Source organism: Schistocerca gregaria, chromosome 4 (assembly GCF_023897955.1).
Source record: "Schistocerca gregaria isolate iqSchGreg1 chromosome 4, iqSchGreg1.2, whole genome shotgun sequence".
Lineage (NCBI taxonomy): Eukaryota > Metazoa > Arthropoda > Insecta > Orthoptera > Acrididae > Schistocerca > Schistocerca gregaria.
In genome coordinates this window covers 595,422,588-595,445,140 of record NC_064923.1, presented here as the reverse complement: position 1 = coordinate 595,445,140, position 22,553 = coordinate 595,422,588, and positions in this window count along the sequence as shown.

Here is a 22,553-nt window from a genome sequence, read left to right as displayed (position 1 = left end):
TGGAGCAATTTCTTTTGTAATTAGCGTTTTTGATTTTTCTGCTTCTCTTGACTTTCCACATTTATTATAAAGCCAAAATTGTTAATTAAATAACTTTACAATATTACAAAATTTATGACAATCTGACAATAGTTTTATCACAAATGTACATAAATGACCACTTATTAATTCATGACATTTTTGTATTCCCTCAGAATTGTAATATAATTCAGTTTGACATAAATAATTTACTAGATGTTTAGGTATGTTGTCGTCAAAATGCTGTAAAATACCACAGTGATATTTGGTTTTCATTTGTTTAACAGGTTTTCCTATATAAAAATTTGTTATTATTGTATTACATTTATTAATCATTTCTTAAAAATTTTTATTTTTGCTAAATTATGTTTTTCTGCTAATTTTTCAGGATCTTTTTGTTTATCATGGAATGATTTAGTAATAGATGATGCTCAAGCAGCTAATGAACCAATAGTAGTTGTTAAAAAAAGTCTCATATTTATTTAAACCTGCTCAAACCTGCTCCTTCTGTCTTTTTGTCAAATATTCAAACATTTTGTTCACAACATATATACGTAACATTATGAGCAATTTTCCACCAATTTTCTTCTTCCCTCTTCCTTTTTTGAATATCAGTTAAGAAATTATCAGTATTATTTAACTGTATGTTAAGAAGTTGAATTTCAGTTAATTAAGCTTTACGTTTGTCACAGAGTAGCATAGAGTAATCAATGCTAAAATTATTCACTTCTGTATATAAAAATTTCATTTAAATTTTATAAAATTGTCTTAGTGAATTTTGATGACAAAAAGCTTACAGTCCTTGACCATTCTCGTCAATTTGTTATCCAAGTCCTCATTGTCTTTTATCACACATTATTCCTCTAACTCTGCTGCATTTAATTTTTCTCGAAATGGTGGCAGTTTCTTGAAGTAGTTTGTGTGCTTCATGTCTAGGTTTTAAATCTTTGTATTCTGTAAATGAAATGTCTTATTTATTACATAGTTTGTCTAGTCTATTTATTCCTCGATCTCCCATATTTATTCACTCATTTAATTTTGTTACTGGCCCACAATAATTATTTTCAGTTAGATGGATATCAAGTAATAATTTGTTAATTAATGTGTTAACTAACCATTTACTGTACTTTAAGTTTTTCCAAAATGTAAGAGGTAAATTAATCAAGAATCCAATGGGTAATAAAACTGATAGACATGTCAGCTAATATTTTTGATATAACCTCTTTTTCACTATGGTAATTCTAATTTTTAGCTAATTGTTAACACCGAGTTGTAATAAATCCGACGATTAAATCTGTAATATCATTCATTAAAACGTATTTAGCTGGTTTTTCCTTATAATTTTTTATTACTTCATCACCTGTTTACTCACTTTCTGAAGAATCTGTGTTAGTTTTGGAAAATAAACTACAATATTTCCCTTTATCAAATTATCATATTTAATTACTCAACTTCGTTTCAATTAATGTGAATTATTTGCAAACTATAATCATCCTGAATTAAACATTATGTTAATATAATTTTATAAATAGTTAGAAACAGATTCTGGTTTTGTACCATCTATATCCACATGCTTCTTAGTTAAAAGATTCATTATAAGTCTCTACCTTCATATACTCTTTTGTCAATAACTAATATAGCTTCACCAAGTTTTATTGGCAAAATACTAATTTACTACAACACAGCAACAAACTGTAATTTAAAACTTTATGATAATTATGATTAATGTGTTTCATTATTCCTTACTTTATATTTGTTTTTTTAACATTAGATAAAGTCTTCAACTTACATTCTTTTGATTTTTACTCTCTTCTCCTTATTTATTTAAAAATCGTTTCTTTATCACTCATGTAGTATATAACCAGTCAGTAGTATATCTTCGACTTTTTTCTGAACTATGATAAAGAGCAATTTTTTATTCAGCTTCTCTATGTTCTTTAATAGCTTGGAACTTGTTATTGTATAAACATTTAACTGCTTTTCTAAATTTTTCAGCTGCATCAGTACAAAGTTGATTTGTTTTGGGTTTCCCACATTTTGTTCTCAGCTGAATGTTTATATTCATGTCTATGTTTATATAGTGAATCCTGCCACTGTTACAAAATTTCTGATGTAATTTCCATATTTTCAATTCATTAACATTTGTTGTCATATACATGTAAAAATTTCAAAGCGAGTGTCATCCAAAATTAGATACAATTTTTACAGATCGGTTGAAACCTACATATCAAGCAAGAAATTCAAGCTAAGTATGAATTAATATTGTTTCATCTTATCTAAAAAATTTAAATTCTCACTACCAAATTGCTTAGGTATTGTTGAATATAACTGAATTAATTAAAACTAGTCTATCATTTATGTCTCCATGAAGTGACCCATTTTCTAAATATATCATAATTTTTAAGAATAAAATGATGAAATTAAATTAATGTGTTAACTTCATATTCACCCAAAGGTTTAATTTCATCATTATTTTCAATAAAACTAGTTATATTCTCTGTACACATTTTCATAAACTCTTGATACTTTGGTTAATCTAAATGTTTAGAATTATATAAATGACTGGTTTTATTCCAATTTAACTTTCCTGGAGCTAAAATATTGTTATTGATCATTAATGTTGTTTATTCATATCCGCTTGGACCAATTATTGGGAACTGAATTCGAACTGGGTAAGAGTTAACCACTGACTTTTCTCTCAAATTTTCTGGATCCCAATTTGTTTTACTCATTTAATTAGTAACTTTTTATTAGGAATAAATGACTCAGGTCATGCAGTTTAAAGACAAATTTAGCTGGTGCTTATTTCAATGACGTTATAATTCATATGTTCTCAAAATAAGATTAACAGGTATTGTAGAAATGAGTTAATGAAATTTATTTTGTAAATGAACAAGACAGAGAGCTACTAGTCTATTCTTTTTCTGTGAATGAGAAAAGTAAAAATAATCTAAATATTACTAATGAAGATGTATAAATTAACATAAATATTGTTTATGATTGGCTACATCCAAAATCATGCCAAGTTACTAATGAAATTTGATACACTTACAGATGATGCAACAATTATCCAATGCCTGACAGATAACCATAAAGAAATTGACATATAACAATGTTGGAAAACTATTTGATAAAGAAGTAATATTTGATCTAGAATCGAAGTTCATTTTAGTTTATCAGCTTCATTACACATAGTGTGGTCTGTTATTGGTAAAGTTGGTGTGGAAGAACATATAATTAATAATGATAAAATAATAATGAAGAAAAATGATTTATTATATTGAGTGGGACTTTTTAATGCTTTTTAAAAGATAAGATGTAATGTGGGTAGGATTTAAAAGTAATTTTTCTTTGACCTCGAGTTCAGAAGATATGACTTTTCCATTGGACCGATATTAGTGACAGTGGATTCAAAATAAAAGATAATTTCCAAAAAGACAGGAAAATTATAACTGATGATATGAAAATTCGAGTTCCAGTTGTGGAATATGGGCTAAATTATGAGCTCTAAGAAGGAAAAATTGCAGAATAAAATCGATAGATATTTATTTATTCTTTGGAATGACACTCCAGGATTGAAGGATTAAGCAGTAATATTTTTTTTAGATCGATATCACATATTGTAATAAGTCACATGAAATTTGAAATGCCATATTATATTTTTGTTGTGTTTCAAACTAATGATACAAATAATTAGTTCATTGACTCGTCACTATATGGTCATGTTAAATAATGTATGCTACATTTGAGAAATTGGAGCAATGAAATATTTCCAAAAGAAATGTGGAATTTAGAGCCACCAGATAATTTTTGGAAGCTTTTGATTCATTTTGTGACTTTAAAAGAGTTACGCAATTACAACAAGGTACTGAAATGAATATATATAATTTTATTAAAAATTATCCAATTTTTGTCATTAACATGATACATATAAATATATTGCAGGAACAAAAAAATGTTCTTGATATTATATGCTCCTTTTAATGATAAAATAACAGCTGATATACTTTTGTGTATAATTATATTTAAAAAATAACATATGACACACAATGTATCATATTATATGAGAATTTTTATTTATTTCTTAATTTTTAGATGTTTTAAAATCATAATGTTTTCTTAATCTTTTTCTGTAGTATATTTCAACTTCACTATCAAAAGCTGCAAATTATGCATCTTTATTTTCATTTTCAGAAAACTGAAAAATGACTAAAATATTGTATATCATATCTACAATCTTGCCTGTAGTAGCAATTTGTGCTTTTACATTTTAAATGTATCTGTTTTTTGATATATCATGATAACTATAAATTTCAAATTTTGTTATTAAATATTTTTCCATATACATAGAGTCTCTGCCTAAAACCTCAGCTTTGTAAACAATATTAAATTATTTAAGAACATTAATGTGTTAGAAATACTTTTATTATCTAATTTTTCTGAATGTAATTACCTATATCGTTGAAGAAGATTTTAGATGGCGCACAGTAGTGAATACATAAGTATTTTTGCAAACAAATATCTGAAATTTATAACAGGTGGGAATTTCAATTTTTTTAACTTGAAAGTATTAATCTGAGTCATAAGTAAATGATAAATTAGGAAAATTGTGGTAAGGTCTTATGGGACCAAACTGCTAGGGTTATCGATCCCTAAGCTTACACACTACTTAATCTAACTTAAACTACCTTATACTAAGGTCAATACACACCCATGCCCAAGGGAGGACTTGAACCTCTGATAGGGGCAGCCATGCAGACTGTGACATGGTCCCACAGATGTTGTGGCTGCCACATGTGGCTAAAGAAAGGATGAAACAAGGAGTTTAGAGTGACTATATGATACTGAATTTTAAAATAAAAATTAGGATATAATTTAAAACTTTTATGCTTGAAGTTTATTTAAAGTATTTGTAACATTGTTGAAAAATTTTGGACAGGTGAGGCAAACATTCTAAATTATTGGTGAAAAGTTTCCTAAAAATATTGAAAATACTTGAAAAAGTTGTCATTTACGTTTGTGTACGATTGTGATCCAATAGTGAAATATGAAAGTATAATCTGTATAATTTTTCACAAAAATTGGAAAAAAACCGCGAAGTTCCAAATTAATTCTAAGGAATTTTCCGATTATTGACTATATGGGAAAAGTGCTCTGTACCATACATTTATATTCTATAAATGCTTATATGCTTCTGCAGGATAGTGGCTAGAAACCACTTAAACCATTTGGATAAGTGTTATGTTAATACATTGCTGTCAAGAAGCATAAAATTATTCATGTTCGTAGCTTACCTGCATTATAAAGTGGTATTCAGAGGAAAATTTTGCATTAAAACATACGTGTGGGATTGGAGGGAAAGGTATAATCTATAGAAACGAAAGAACCATGGCAATGCTTATCGTGTGCCTGGATGTGCCCAAATGCCCTATCGACAGGCCATTAATAATAAAATAGAAACCACACATACCAAAACATCCATGTTTATCACTGCAGACCAGGAACCTATTTTCTATGGCTGACTCACAAATGAACATTGTTTTTAGAACACAACTCAGCTACAAATCTTGAATATAGAGATAATACAAATTTCTTTACAAATTCAGGTCAAATTTTGTATTTATTTGTTGCACTAACATTGAAAGGATATTTCCTGATCAAAAAGTTCATTTTTGGAACGCAACCTACGACGAGCTTGGAGACAGAAGTGATGACACTTTCTGCAGGATCTGACCATCATTTTGCTGGACAATGCTCAAGTGCATACAGTGCAAGATGTTACTGATCAATTTAACTGATGGGGCTGCTAAGTGCTATACCACCTACTGCACTCCCCTGAATTAAGCCACTGTAAGTTCAACTAGATTTCTAAACTGAAGGAATCACTTCACAGCATTCACTTCAGAACTGCTCCAAATCGTAATTGTTGGGCAATAGACCGTCCTTCTCGAACTGTCAACACAAGTGGCACTGCTAAGAGTATTCTATGACTTCCACATCACTGGCAACGGGCTATACACAATGCTGGTGACTACTTTAAAGGTCAACAATATTTTGAAACACGTATCTATTATGTAGGAGCTGTAAATATGGGAAATGTCTGTACACACTAATCTCACGTGCTCCGTCTCTCCGTTTATCTCCTCCTCCCATATCTTTGACCATCTATTTCTCCCTCCCACTTTGTCCATTCCTCCTTTTCCTCATCACTGTCCTAATTCCCCGAATCTCGCTCCACCAACTCCTCACCCTTCCCCCTCTGTGTGTCCATTACACCCCTTCCTTCTCTCTGTCAAACTCCTCTTCTCCTCTCTTATCTGACCTTCAGCTTCGTTTATTGTTACTGCAAACCAAACCTTGATTGCATAATTAAGTCCCTTAAAATGAATTAGTAAATCTACATCTACATCTACGTGATTACTCTGCAACTCACATTTAAGTGCTTGGCAGAGGGTTCACTGAACCACAATCTCTACCATTCCACTCCAGAATAGCGCTCGGGAAAATCGAAGACCTAAAGCTTTCTGGTGGAGCTCTGATTCTCTTATTTTATTTTGATGATCATTCCTACCTATGTAGGTTGGGCTCAACAAAATATATTCGCATTCGGAAGAGAAAGTTGGTGACTTAAATTTCGTAAACGGATCTCGCCTGGACGAAGAACGTCTTTGCTTTAATGACTTTCATCACAACTCGCATATCATATCTGCCACACTCTCTCCCCTCTTACGTGATAATACAAAACGAGCTGCCCTTTTTTGCACCCTTTCGATGTCCTCCGTCAATCCCACCTGGTAAGGATCCCACACCACGCAGCAATATTCTAACAGAGGATGAACGAGTGTAGTGTAAGCTGTCTCTTTAGTGGACTTCTTGCATCTTGCCAATGCATTCAATAACTACGCTTTAGTGGCACAGTCGTCAGTAATAATACCGTCGTCACTGCGCAGCGAAGGTATTGACTGCGTCTTGCCGCTTGTGTACTTTACATACGACCAGAATTTCTTTGCATTTTCTACCAAATTTCGAGACAATGTTTCGTTGTGGAACCTAGTAAAGGCATCTCGCATTGAAGTCTGTGCCAAATTTCGCGCGTCTGTAAATTTCAGCCAATCATCGGGATTTCGCATTGTTCTGAACTTCACATTCTTTTTCCGTTGCCTCGGTAACAGCGTTCGGACCTGTTTTATGGACCATGGGGATCAGTTCCATCTCTTACCAGCCTATGAGGTATGAATCTCTCAATCGCTGTTGCTACTATATCTTTGAATTTGAGCCACATCTCATCTACATTAGCATAGTCAGTTCGGAAGGAATGGAGATTGTCTCTTAGGAAGGCTTCTAGTGACGCTTTATCCGCATTAAATAAAATTATTTTTCGTTTGCTTCTGATGGCTTTGGAAGAAACGGTATTGAGCCTAGGTACAATGACCTTGTCATCACTAATCCCTGTATCAGTCATGATGCTCTATATTAGCTCTGGATTGTTTGTGGCTAAGAGATCAAGTGTGTTTTTGGAACCATTTACTATTCGCGTGCTTTCGTGGCCAACTGCTCGAAATAATTTTTTGAGAAAGCATTTAGGACAATCTCGGAAGATGTTTCCTGCGTACCGCCGGTTTTGAACAAGTTTTTTTGCCAACATGTCGAGGGAAGGTTGAAGTCCCCACCAGCTATAACCGTATGAGTGGGGTGTTTATTTATTACGAGACTCAAATTTTCTCTGAACTCTTCAGCAACTACACTCCTGGAAATAGAAATAAGAACACCGTGAATTCATTGTCCCAGGAAGGGGAAACTTTATTGACACATTCCTGGGGTCAGATACATCACATGATCACACTGACAGAACCACAGGCACATAGACACAGGCAACAGAGCATGCACAATGTCGGCACTAGTACAGTGTATATCCACCTTTCGCAGCAATGCAGGCTGCTATTCTCCCATGGTGACGATCGTAGAGGTGCTGGATGTAGTCCTGTGGAACGGCTTGCCATGCCATTTCCACCTGGCGCCTCAGTTGGACCAGCGTTGGTGCTGGACGTGCAGACCGCGTGAGACGACGCTTCATCCAGTTCCAAACATGCTCAATGGGGGACAGATCCGGAGATCTTGCTGGCCAGGGTAGTTGAATTACACCTTCTAGAGCACGTTGGGTGGCACGGGATACATGCGGACGTGCATTGTCCTGTTGGAACAGCAAGTTCCCTTGCCGCTCTAGGAATGGTAGAACGATGAGTTCGATGACGGTTTGGATGTACCGTGCACTATTCAGTGTCCCCTCGACCATCACCAGAGGTGTACAGCCAGTGTAGGAGATCGCTCCCCACACCATGATGCCGGGTGATGGCCCTGTGTGCCTCGGTCGTATGCAGTCCTGATTGTGGCGCTCACCTGCACGGCGCCAAACACGCATTCGACCATCATTGGCACCAAGGCAGAAGCGACTCTCATCGCTGAAGACGACACGTCTCCATTCGTCCCTCCATTCACGCCTGTCGCGACACCACTGGAGGCGGGCTGCACGATGTTGGGGCGTGAGCGGAAGACGGCCTAACGGTGTGCGGGACAGTAGCCCAGCTTCATGGAGACGGTTGCGAATGGTCCTCGTCGATATCCCAGGAGCAACAGTGTCCCTAATTTGCTGGGAAGTGGCGGTGCGGTCCCCTACGGCACTGCGTAGGATCCTACGGTCTTGGCGTGCATCCGTGCGTCGCTGCGGTCCGGTCCCAGGTCGACGGGCACGTGCACCTTCCGCCGACCACTGGCGACAACATCGATGTACTGTGGAGACCTCACGCCCCACGTGTTGAGCAATTCGGCGGTACGTCCACCCGGCCTCCCGCATGCCCACTATACGCCCTCGCTCAAAGTCCGTCAACTGCACATACGGTTCACGTCCACGCTGTCGCGGCATGCTACCAGTGTTAAAGACTGCGATGGAGCTCAGTATGCCACGGCAAAGTGGCTGACACTGACGGCGGCGGTGCACAAATGCTGCGCAGCTAGCGCCATTCGACGGCCAACGCCGCGGTTCCTGGTGTGTCCGCTGTGCCGTGCGTGTGATCATTGCTTGTACAGCCCTCTCGCAGTGTCCGGAGCAAGTATGGTGGGTCTGACACACCGGTGTCAATGTGTTCTTTTTTCCATTTCCAGGAGTGTATATCATCGGAGTCTGGGGTCGGTAGAAGAAGCCAATTATTAACTTAGTTCGGCTGTTAAGTATAACCTCCACGCATACCAATTCCCACGGGGTATCTACTTCGACTTCAGTATAAGATAAACCACTACTGACAGATACAAACACTGCACCACCAATTCTGCGTAATCTATCTTTCCTGAACACTGTCTGAGACTTCGTAAAAATTTCTACAGAACTTATTTCAGGCTTTAGCCAGCTTTCTGTACCTATTACGATCGGCTGGGATAATTAATATGAAGAATACAGGAGAAGCCCTCCAGCTGCTGGATCTGTAATAGTAGCTTTAATGATAGTGCTTCTCGTTGTTTTAGTCTGTGAATGCCTAAGATTATAAAGTTCTGGATGATGCAGATACCATAGTGCAGCAGTTTTCTAATCACAGATCGATAAGCCAGAAATACAACAGTCTCCTTCCCTCTTAAAATTAATTGCAAAAAAGATAACAAAACAATACATTGTTGTTTAAAATTATGTGTAAGGAGAAAGAACATATGTGGAAAAAACAGTTTGTCTAATGGTTTATGAGGTGATATCTAAGTTAAAAGTGACTGCTGGAAAGAAAATGAAACCACACATTTGCACAGGACAGCACTTTTTTCTCACAGTCAGTTTCAACATAAAATCTGTATATTATTGTTTAAAAAGTGGACAGCTTATGTCCTTCTGATGGTTAGTAGAGCATTGTGTAACAGTTTGAAGTAAAACAGTCAAGGACTTTTTGCTAACGTTTCCCCTGTAAATAGTAGATACATATTGATATATCATATACACTTCAAAAATGTGCAGCCTATGTCTCTCTAAACGTTTATTAGAGTATCATATAAAAATCTGAAGCAAATCAGTTAAGAACTTTTCGAGATTTTAGGTGACAATATTGAACTACAATTTGTCTTTACGTGGCAGTATTGATTTCAGTATGCTTATCAGATGTGCTGGTATGCCTAGTTTCGCTGAAATATTCCACAGTGTTTCATTTTAGCATATCAGAAGCCCTTTAGTAAGCAATAAATACATTTTTGGTGTCTGTAAATCGAATCTTAATGCTACAGGATGGAGACTGCAAACAATTTTGAAATGTGCACTGACGTTTAAATATGAATTTCTAACTTACTTATTACTTCAAGGTTTGAGAATTTATTTTTGTAGTGCATATCGAATGTAGAATAAGTTAATTTGAAATTACATTTAAACTAAAATTCTCAAGTAAGAGTATATAAGAATATTTCAACCCCTAACAACGAACACGATTCTGGAAACATAATTATTACTGTAAAATGTTTATATTTTAAACTGAAAGAACTCTGAGCCACTCAAGTTTTGGAGAGTGCCACCTTTTAATCTCACGTCATGTGCAAATTGTGGTAATACTTGGTCTGTATAGGACATGTGTGTTTCTTACATTCCATTTTTTTGTAATTTTGTGATATTACCAACATTATAATTTTCTCACAACGTTGACGAAGTCTCAAACAGCAAATAAAATTTCAAATGGTTTTAAAGAAATGGGGATAACAATTCATCTATAATTAGAGCTGTGTCCACCAAACATGAAATACTAGGGCTACTGGAAAAGTAAGAAACCATCGGTTGTAAAATGGAAACCACAATGAAAATCCAATGAAGTTTTGCACAGACATATTGGGTAACATCAGTACTATGGCCGTAGATATCGTCACGTAGTTCTTGTCAATTCTAAGCGCGCACTGAGCACATAAAGGTGCCAAGGAAGTAATGTCTTCCGCCAAGTACTGGTGCCTATCGTGAGACTTCGCCACACTTCTTGCAACCCCACATAACGTAACTGTCATGCATTTCCTTTTTCACGACAGTTCGCGCCTGCACACTGGAGGGACAGTAGGACATTCCAGCAGCGTTTTCGATGGGAATTATTTTATTACCCGCCGTACAGACCGAACTTGCCTTCCTCTGATTCGCATTTCTGCTCAAATTAACAGCCGGCTATTAAGACAATATTCTGGCACAGACAACAAGCTGCAATCCAGCTCAGAAAATTTTCGGGAAGCGCAGGAGGTTGTCTTCTAAGGTGAGGTATTGGTATGTTAGTAAAACGCTACGAGAGATGTCTAAGCCGAGCGGTGACTAAGTAGAGAAGTCGCTGGAAGGTGTAGCTAACTGTTGTAAATAAAACATTTTTCATTTTCACTATGGTTTCCATTTCGCGACCGATCGTTCCTTATTTTCATAATATCCCCCTGTTACAGAATATCACAGCAGTCTTCCACAATCACATACTCAGTTAATTTAACGCAATTATTAGTTTTTTAAAATTTAATAAGACTCATTTAATAAATTCTTCACGGCTCCTTAAAATCACGAGCAAGACAGTTCTGTGGCCACAGTTGTTTACTGTCACTCTGAGTCGAATTCACAAAAATTATTTTTCGTGGAAATTATTTATATGTGACCTCTCAGGCTTTCTCTACTATTTTGATTAATGGTGTTCTTCCAGGCGTTCTGTTGAGGTGTTGTTTCCATTTTATACTGAGCACCCGGGAGCACTCCAACAAGTTAATGAAACGTCAAGTATTTTGTTTTATGGAAAATAATTACTCTTAACAGTTTTCAAAATGTTTTAAAAAATGTAAAGGACTCACTACTTTAAATCAAAACGTAAAAACACGACATTCAGAAAAGACGTGGGAAAATAGAAAAGGTGAACAAATTTCCGGGTATTACGAATTTTTAAATGTGATATACTGAAGAAATGCGAGCAGAAATATTATTATGGCTCTCATTTTTTGGGGCTGTTATTTTTGAAATTTCAAATGCATATGATAAGTCCTAAGAAGCGTAATGTAAAGGCACTGTGTACAGAACAAAATACCCAAAGTAAATAGTTACATTTACACAATGTTGGGTCGTATATGAATAATGTGTGCATTTATGAGCAAAAGTAACAAAATGAGAAATGTAAATATAGAGTGTCACAGCGCTCAGAAATCTCAGACTTACGACTTCAATGGAAATTATTAAATTTGTGTCAGGTACCAGTCATTAACGACAAAGTAATCTTTTATGTCTCGATAAATATCACAAGCTCTCGTGTAGTTAGTGGCACCTGAGCCTTATGCACGAAGCAAAGACCGTATTATACTCCCACACAGAGCATCGAAATTTTCTATTTGTCGTTCCCAACTGCTTTGTGAGCGCCACGTTACAAGCCCATCAGAGCAAGGATGAGAGCTGCGCTAACGCGATTCGGATAATGATCAAATTTGAAATGACATTTCCCGGCCCGCGGCCTCTTGTGGCGCGGCCATTCGGAAGAGCAGGAGCTGGGAAATTTGTTAAGAAAGTTGGCCGTCACGGGTCCGGGAGCTCAGCGCTCCTCTTCTCTCCTCTGTTCTTCCGGGCGCGGCGTAATTGTATTTGCCTGGAAGCCCAGGGCAAACTTGGCGGATATCGCTACATTCGTTCTCCGGGACTCCTTTTTCAGACCCTGCCGCCGCTTCCGACCGGAGACGGTTCTTTTCCTTTTGTTGCAGCGAAGATTGCAGAAGGGCATACCGGTCGTTTCTTTAAATTTAGATGCGGAGTGCGATGAGAAACTCCGGCAGCTGTGCCCGGCGGAAAGCTCCCGGATAATATGGCGTCCAGTTCCCTGCTATGAAGTTCCGTCTGCTCGTGCCACGGATTGCCTTGTGAGTTCCACCCTGCGCCGTGGAGTAATTCGCATTTACGCAGGTGCAACCTTATTTCGAACTTTGATAATCTAAACTTGATACCATACAAGGGCGCACACATCCCTGGGCTTCGCAGTAAGTAGGTTGCTTGCCGAGGTGCAAATGAGAAAAGTTGACGACATGAAACAGTTTGCTGTATGCAAAATTTGCGACATACAGAAACAACTGAGTCAGTGGAATAAAACATTCACATTCTGCGGCTACAGCAGCACTGTCGGGAAAAAAGCCAGTACAGTCAAGAACAAGGTCATTTTGTTGACAAGCGAGGTGGTAGTTATCCCATCACTGTAGGAGTATATGACAAAAATGTCAGACCAAATGAAAAATACATGTCACAGTAAATGGTTCTCATAACACAGTCTGTGGGTCAACGGTACTCTCGCATGCAAACGATCACAAAGTAGCCTAATGGCAACCTGAGACAGATTGCCCCAAGCGTCTTGCCCATTTTCTTGTAATTCCGCTACGGTTCTTCCAAGCCCTGGAGGACGAGTAAGTTCCCGCTTCGTTATGTCCCATACATATTCTAATGGCGAGAGATCTGATGATTTTGCTGGCCAGACCAGATGTATACCACGAAGAGCTGCTTGCGACGCCGCATCTGTATGTGGATACGCTCATGCTGAAAAAGCTGAAAACTTTGATTCCTGTGCACATAACAAATTAAATTATCTTACCTCTAAAGCTTCAACGGAGTAACGCGATACATTGTGGTCTCTCATTAAATAAGATATGAACGCTAGCTGCAGGCCCAGCAGTGTACAGTGCTGACCTTAATACTTGAAATGCACATGAAATCCTTTTGGCTGATAAACGAGAACATTTAAGAAAATTCAACTTCTTTCAAAAATATATGACTTGTATAGGGAGGCGGCACTGATTATAGTGAATTAATAACACAGATTTTTTTTTAGCAAAATTATATTCCACGTTAAGTTTTTTTTTTCAAAAACATCCGACACTTGAAGTTACACTACTCACATGCAATGAGATTTAAACAGCAAGTATTATCTAATCTCACTGAACCAGTATCAATACCAATCATCGTATTACTTATAGCTCTGTTAAGAAATCTTAGAGGCATTACAAAATGAAATATCTAACTAGCCTGTTTATCAAAACAGTTTACGTACTTTCTGGTGTTACTCAACCATCACAAATTATCAGCCAACTGATCTGTACTAACGCGCTGGCAAAAACAGACATCATAATTACTTAACATCTTTACCTGGCTTCCAAGTTCAACAATATTGACATACCTAAGTTAATCTAACTCTTGGTGGCTTCACACAGCGCACAACAAAAGCTGCATCCTCCATCGTCTTTCCCTCACACTACCTAAAACTGAGTGCCAAGTGCTCTCTTACTCCAGCACTGCAATAACCTCAGATCAGAAGCAATATCTGTGGGTCTGTGGTCTTATATAAATGTGGCATAGTATTGTCCTTCCAAATTGGAGCGCGTACTCGCGTGGGGCATGGTTATGCCCTAGGATGACTGTTGCAGATACTGTTCACGTGTGTACTCAGTACAGTCACTGCCTGCATAGTCAAAACAGCGGATGCACAGACAGGAACGCTGAGCGCCGTCTGATTGTTGCTGACTGTGACACATGAATCACTAACCACTGCAATCCGTCAGTATGAACATATTAAAGCCAGGTGGTATAGAATACAGTAGTCGATGGTGTATTTTTTCCCAGAAGTGTACTTACATGCTCCGTAAGTTTCCCTACAGTTGAATGTGAAAGATTGTTTGTATGATTGTTGTTCATTTCCGTTCGCAAATAGAACGTGAGGGAAACGATTGCCTTCATCCTTCTGGACGGGTATCTAGTGTGCCTGCATTTTAGTTGACTTTTGTTAATTTATTTAATTTTCACTTGACTGCGGCAGTTACACAGCTGGGAACGGCAGCCACAATATTGGAATTCCACTGACAATAATGTTTTGGGCCACGACTATAAATACTTTACGAATAACCATTCCATTACTGCTAAGGAAGTAAAATAATATGGCTATTATTAATTATAGCAAGCTCTCGGTGTGGTCAACGTAGGTTGTCATCAGATGCAGCTCTCCACGAATTCCTCTCCTACGCTAACCGCTCATAGTAACACGTGTACTATCATCCTGTCCCTTCTTCTTGTTGGTGTTTTTCTTACGTTACTTTCCTCATCGAGTGCCGAAAACGGCCTCATTCTTTATCTTATTCAAAACTAAACTCAGACCGAACAGGCCATCAAGGCCCAACGGTACCGATCGGCCACCGTGTCATCCTTAGCACACAGGCGTCACTGGATACGGGTATAGAGGGGCATGTGGTCAGCACACCGCTCTCTCGGCCGTGTGTCAGTTTACGAGACCGGAACGACTACATCTCACTCGTTTAAAAATGAACTTTCAAGATCGCAATATCCCTTTATTAACAGGTTTCGGCTTGTCTACAAGCCGAAACCGGTTAATGAAGAAATATTGCGATCTCGACTGATAATTTTTAAATATTTGGATAAGGTAGCAGCTCTCCGAGGACTATGTTATCAAAATTTATTAACTTCTCAATCAAGTAGCTCATCAGTTTGTCTCACAAGGGTTGAGTGCACCGCACTTGCCAACAGCGCTCGGCAGACCGGAATGTCACTCATCCAAATGCTACCCCAGCCGGACAGCACTTCATTTCGGTGATCTGACGGGAACCGGTGTCACCGCTGCAGCGAGGCCGTTGGCTTGTTTATCAGCACACCCAATTTTCAATATTCTTCTCAAGCACCACATCTCAGACTCTTCGATGCTATTCTGTTCCATTTTCCCCACAATCTATGATTCGCTACCGTACAGCGCTGTGCTCCAATCCTACAGTCTCAGAAATTTATTGCTCAAATTAAGGACTATCTTTGACACGAGTAGCCATCTGTTGGTCACGTATACCCTCTTTGCCTGTGCTAGTCTACTTTTTATGCCCATCTTGCTTCGTCCGTAATAGGTTAACTTGCTTGCAAGGTAGCTATTCCTGCTGAATTAAATTACTTCTGTCTTTTTCCGGTTTACTCTCAACAAATATTCGTGGCTACTGACTGGCGAACGGAAGTGGCAGGCGGAATTTGATGGATGTGACGAATATCGTTTACGAGACGATGGTGGGGTTGGTAGTGGCTCCGCTGAATGACAGCTGTGGCAGCATCTCCGGGCGTGTGCGTTAAGGTGGAAGGAAGTTTCATCGAGAGCATCATCAGTGACTCAACTCTGCCGCCTGAAAGTAAATTCTCTGCTTATCGACTTTCTCCGGGAAGCCACGCAAGTTAGAGGATCAGTGCGACTCGACTGGTTTTGAAAGAACGTAAGTTTTCCTTCGGACAGTCTGCAGCTCGTGGTCTTGCGGTAGCGTATTGCTTCCCACGCACGGGGTCCCGGGATCGATTCCCGGCGGGGTCAGGGATTTTATCTGCCTCGAGATCACGGGGTGTTGTGTATCTTTCATGATCATTGACTCGCAAGTCGCCGAAGTGGCGTTAGCTAAAAAGGACTAGCAATACGGCGGCCGAACAACCCCGCACGGGGTCTCCCGGCCAACAATGCCATATAGGCTGAGTCATCTAACATTACCGCTGGATATATTTCGTAAATCACATCAAATACTGACGAATCGATTCCACAGACCGAACGTGAGGTGAGGGGCTAGTGTAGTTGGTTAATATAAACCATAAAAAAATGCACTGAAGTATGTTTTTTTAACACAAACCTACGTATTTTTTTTAAATGGAACCCCGTTAGTTTTGTTAACACATCTGAACATATAAACAAATATGTAATCAGTGCCGTTTGTTGCATTGTAAAATGTTAATTACATCCGGAGATATTGTAACCTAAAGTTGACGCTTGAGTACCACTCCTCCGCTGTTCGATCGTGTGTATCGGAGAGCACCGAATTACGTAGGGATCCCTACGCAAACAAAACTAACGGGGTTCCATTAAAAAAAACGTAGGTTTGTGTTAAAACACATACTTCCGTGCATTTTTTTATGGTGTTTATTAATCAATTACACTATCCCCTCTCCTCACGTTCGGTCTGTGGAATCGATTCGTCAGTATTTGATGTGGTTTACGAAATATATCCAGCGGTAACGTTAGGTGACTCACCCTGTATATCCTTCGGACAGGAACGCCTTCATGGTCAATTCTTCATTTTGGCGGGGAAGAGGCAAGGTTGTTACGAAAAAAAAGTCTCTTGAGTGTGTTGATGAACCAACAAAAGAGATTAATTAGATTTACAAATGCAGCAAACCGAACATTGAAACGGCCTCGTCAAGAAACTTGGTATAGGTTTACCAGCGTAAAAAAAGAAGGAAGGCAGATGATAGCTTATAAAACAATCTAAATATTAAAGCAATAGAAGAAGAAGTTGCTCAAATAAACAACGTCCAACAAACGAAATGGATAGAACATTACAAGAACTTGTGGTATGAAGAAACATGCTCCACAGAGAATATGGCGGACTAAGTTGAAATAGGACGTATAGACAATTTATGTATGAGTGCATTAAGAGAAGCCCCTTGCTCAACAAACAACGGAATGCTGAACTGTTAAAATGAGATTCCCTACTACAAAAGATATTACTGCATTCCTTTATTTGGTGCTTGAGAGAAGGAGATAGTGCTGACGAATGGTCACAAGCAAAGATGGTAATCCTACACTGCTTACGAGGTTTACGCAAGAATAGTGAACAAGAGGCTAAAAGCTATAGCTGAGATTTTATTAGGCGAAGAACAAACGGGATTTCGGAGGGGCAGATCGACAACAGATGCAGTATTGATAACAAAGCAAATAATCGAAAAACAGAGAGGGTAAATAGGAAATGCCATTTATCGTTCCTTCATTTTATTACGGCATGTGATAGTGTTGAAAGAAACTATGGAGAACTGTGAGCGAAGGAGTCCTCAACACCTTATATACACTTCAAAAAGTCTGTACAAACACACGACTGAAATTTTAGATATAAATGGCACTATAAAACAGCTTATAGCCACAAACAAAGGACTAAGGCGAGGGTGAAGCGTTTCACAGGTACTTTTTAAGATTTATTTAGATGACGCAATTCGAAAGTGGAAGGAGATTCTTACGGGGAATTAAGATTAACAGTTATTCCCGCTTTTAAATGCAGACGATGTGACACAGCTGGCAGATAATGAAGATGACCTACAAAGGGAAATACATTTATTTGATAGGTTTTGTGGACAATACCATTGGACGGTTTCAGAAAAGAAGATAAAATCAGTGGCTTCCAAAGAGAAGTATCCTGTTTGATCTTTTTATCGAAAAACTGTGATCAACAATAAAGCACCAGTGCAGATCAAACATTATAGCTATTTGTTATGTGACGTCACAAATGAGTGGAGATGAGGTTTCTTAAAGTGTAGTAAAGAGATGAAGAAGAACCAGCGGATTTCGAAATCCGGAAATTAGGGAAGTACTGAATACATTTAATATAATTAATAAAATACAAGAAAAAAGGAGAAACTGGAATGGAAATCTGGGAGGAAAGACCGATTAAATGATGGGTACCGTAACAGAAAAATAAAAAAATGCATACCGCTTTAAGTGAGACAATAATGATGATGATGATGACGTGTTGCGACGTTGTGGAATCAACTCATATGCTGCTATTGCAAAAGTTATTGGATGATTTGATTGATTAGTTTCATTATTACTTTTTCATTTCTTTGTCTTCAGACAAAATTACGTGAGTCCATTACGTCTTCGAGAACGTCGACATATGTACTCTGAAATTCAATCAAGTTGTTTCATAGAGGGTTCTTTTGATTTTGAGACATATTCGCTGATTACAAATTCCTTGGTATCAGCTCTATTAGGTATGAAGATTAGTGCCTCACCGGAACTCGAAACTGGATTTCCGGTTTATAGCGAGCGGCCAGCTTTACCACTTTGACTATCTGTGCATGATCCCCGAGCGACCCAACCTTCCATACCTCATACTTTCTCCATCCTTATATCGTAATCTACGAAGTTCATCGCCTAATGCTCCAAAATTATTTATATTCCCACAACAGAAAGAATCAGACAAAGAGGAAACTAGACTAACGTCGTTCTTGTCGTGTGCCCGCCTACGCTTGTAATACTTATATGCATGTCTGAAAGAACAATCACTGTTGACGACCCTCAACTGTACAAAATATTTCTAAATACACTACTGGCCATTAAAATTGCTACACCAAGAAGAAATACAGATGATAAACAGGTATTCATTGGACAAATCTATTATACTGGAACTGACATGTGATTACATTTTCACGCAGTTTGGGTGCACAGATCCTGAGAAATGAATACCGAGAACAATCATCTCTGGCCGTAAGAACGGCCTTGATACGCCTGGGCATTGACTCAAACAGAGCTTGGAAGGCGTTTGCAGGTACAGCTGCCCTTCCAGCTACATCACAATACCACAGTTCATCAAGAGTAGTGCCTGGCGTATTGTGACGAGGGAGTTGCTCGGTCACCATTGACCAGACGTTTTCAGTTGGTGAGTGGGCTGGTGAATGTGCTGGGCAGGGCAGCTGTCGAACATTTTCTGTATCCAGAAAGGCCGTACAGGACCTGCAACATGCTGTTGTGCATTATCCTGCTGAAATGTAGGGTTTCGCAGGGATCGAATGAAGGTAGAGCCACGGCTCGTAACACATCTGAAATGTAACGTCCACTGTTCAAAGTGCCGTCATTGCGAACAAGAGGTGACCGAGACGTGTAACCAATGGCACCCCATACCATTACGCCGGGTGATACGCCAGTATGGCGATGACGAATACACGCTTCTAATGTGCGTTCACCGCGATGTCGTCAATCACAGATGCGACCATCATGATGCTGTAAACAGAACCTGAATTTATCGAAAAAATGACGTTTTGCATTTCGTGCACCAAGGTTCGTCGTTGAGTACGCAATCGCAGGCGCTCCTGTCTGTGATGCAGCATCAAGGGTAACTGCAGCCTTGGTATCTGAGCTGATAGTCCATGCTGCTGCAAACGTATTCCAACTGTTCGTGCAGACGGTTGTTCTCTTGCAAACGTCCCCCTCTGTTGACTCAGAGATCGAGACGTTGCAGCCATGCGGATAAGATGCCCCGGCGTTCCGTATTATCCTCCTGAATCCACCGATTCCATATTCTGCTAACAGTGATTGGATCTCGACCACCGCGAGCAGCAATGTCACGATACGATAAACTGCAATCGCGGTAGGCTACACTCCGACCTTTATCAAAGTCGGAATCGTGATGGTACGCATTTCTCCTCCTTACACGAGGCATTAAAAGAACGTTTCACCAGGCAAAGCCGGCCAACTGCTGTTTGTGTATGAGAAATCGGTTAGAAACTTCCCTCATGTCAGCACGTTGTAAGTGTCGCCACCGGCGCCAACGTTGCGTGAATGCTCTGAAAAGCTAATCGTGAATTCCTTGGCATCACCTGTTTTAAGTGTAGATTTACTACTTATTGTGACTTACGAAAATTTTTACCAGGCTATGACTGGAAACCGGATTTGCTCCTGATTGCGAGCTGTCGCAGTGACGTCTTTGGTTATCCATGCACGTTCCCCGGACCGACCCAACCGTCCATGTCACACTACCTACATCCTTATATATCTGGTACAGCTCTAGATTGTCAACAGTCTCTGTTCTTTCAGACACGCAAATAAGTTCCTTTTGTTGTTGCCAACTATTAATTTCCGTCTCCATCTCAGTTATCTGTAATATAGTGTGTGGAGGTGGGGGAGAGGGGAGGGAGGCACTAGGGCGATACACAGCTTACCAGTATCACGTATCCCTCCTATGCAGAGTCGAAGACACTTGTACTGGATAGACTAGCGTGGGGAGCTGCATCCAACCAGTCTTCAAGACTGAAGACCGCAGCAGGAATAACAAGAGCACGGTTTCATAGGCACGCCCGTCACTATTGTTTTGTTCACTAGAGACTACCCGAAGTCCCGTCGCTACGGAATGCTGAAGTTTCTAAGAACATCAAAGGAATTCGCGAGTCAGCGGCAGGGTTGAATAATGGCGAAGACCGCGCAGATAGCGGGCAGACGTGCCTCTAGGTGAGGGCGTGCATAATGTAGGGAGGCGCGCCTGCCGGGGGTGAAATCTCCTCGGTGGGGAATAATTCATCCCGCACTTGAGCTCGCGCCCCACCTGCGCCTGAAAAATTACTGCCCGCAGCGCAGCGCCTGTCACCGCCGCCACGCTAAGTGCTGCGGCAGCCGTGCGCCCCGGGGCTGCGTTCTGGGTCCGCCGCGCTGCCAGTGTCTTTTATCTTCCTCCGATCTCCTTTGTTGTGTGTGGCCCATCGGTGATATTGCAGGGGCACTATACGATGTGTCAATCCCCCGCTTCCCTGACAGTTGTGTAATATTCATACAGGGTGAAAAGTATTTAAACTGACAAACTCTTGTAGGTTCTAGGGGACATCAAAACAAATATTTTCCCCTAATATCATTTTTTCCTATGAGGATTATTTAAACCAGTGGAGGCCGTAGTTGTTAGAGGCCGTATTACGACCTTCAGTTGTTAGAGGACGTATTACGCTCTACAGTTGTCGGCAACTGCTGTCCACCAGTGTAGTGGTGCATTGTCTCTGTTTACTAATCGAGCGATACGCCTGGAGTGAGTACACTGATATGGTTGGTGCGTACTACGTAGCGCACCACAACGGACGAGCTGCACAGCGGGTTTATCAACAACAATATCCTAATGGCCGTATCCCGCATCATATGACCTTTGCTGCTGTGTACCAACGTCTGCGTGACACCGGGTCATTTAGCAGATTACCTGGGCAGGTACGCCGTCGCACGGTAAGAACGCTGCAATGCTGTCTTGCAGCATGTGGAGCGTAATCCTTCATACAGCACTCGTGCAATTGCACATAGCATGGGGAGAAATCAGACGAATGTAAGAACAGTCCTTCGAGAGCAATTGTTACGTCCATATTACTTACAGCGTGTCCACAACCTGGAACCAGTTGATTATCCACCCAGAGCACAGTTTTCGCAGTGGTACCGGGAACCGTGTGAAATGTATCCTACATTTCCATCCTCTGTATTGTATACCGATGAAGCAACGTTCGGACGTAAAGGAGTCTTCAACATGCATAATTCACGTCTTTGGTGTGAGGATAACCCACATGCCACAGTTACTAGCGCTAATCAAGTGCGGTTCTTCGTTAATGTGTGGGTCGGTGTTGTTGGGGAGTGTATAACTGGGAAATATCTGCTAACTAGGTCATTAAGTGGCAGACACTATTACAATTTTATCGCCAGAGCATTGCCAGAAATGCTGGAAGACGTCCCGCTCCCTACAATACAACGCATGTGGTTCCAGCATGACTGGTCGCCGGCACATTTCAGTTGTCGTGTGCGTCGATTCGTGGACCGACGGTTCCCAGAAACGTGGATCTACAGGAGTGGTCCTATACCATGGCCTGCTCGATCACCAGATATGTCCCCTCAGGACTTTTTTGTGTGGGAAGAGATGCGCAAACTTTTTTACGCAATCTCTGTTGCATCAGAAGAGGATCTAGTTGCCCGGATAGTAGCAGCTGCAGGAACAATTCGGGATACTCCTGGGGT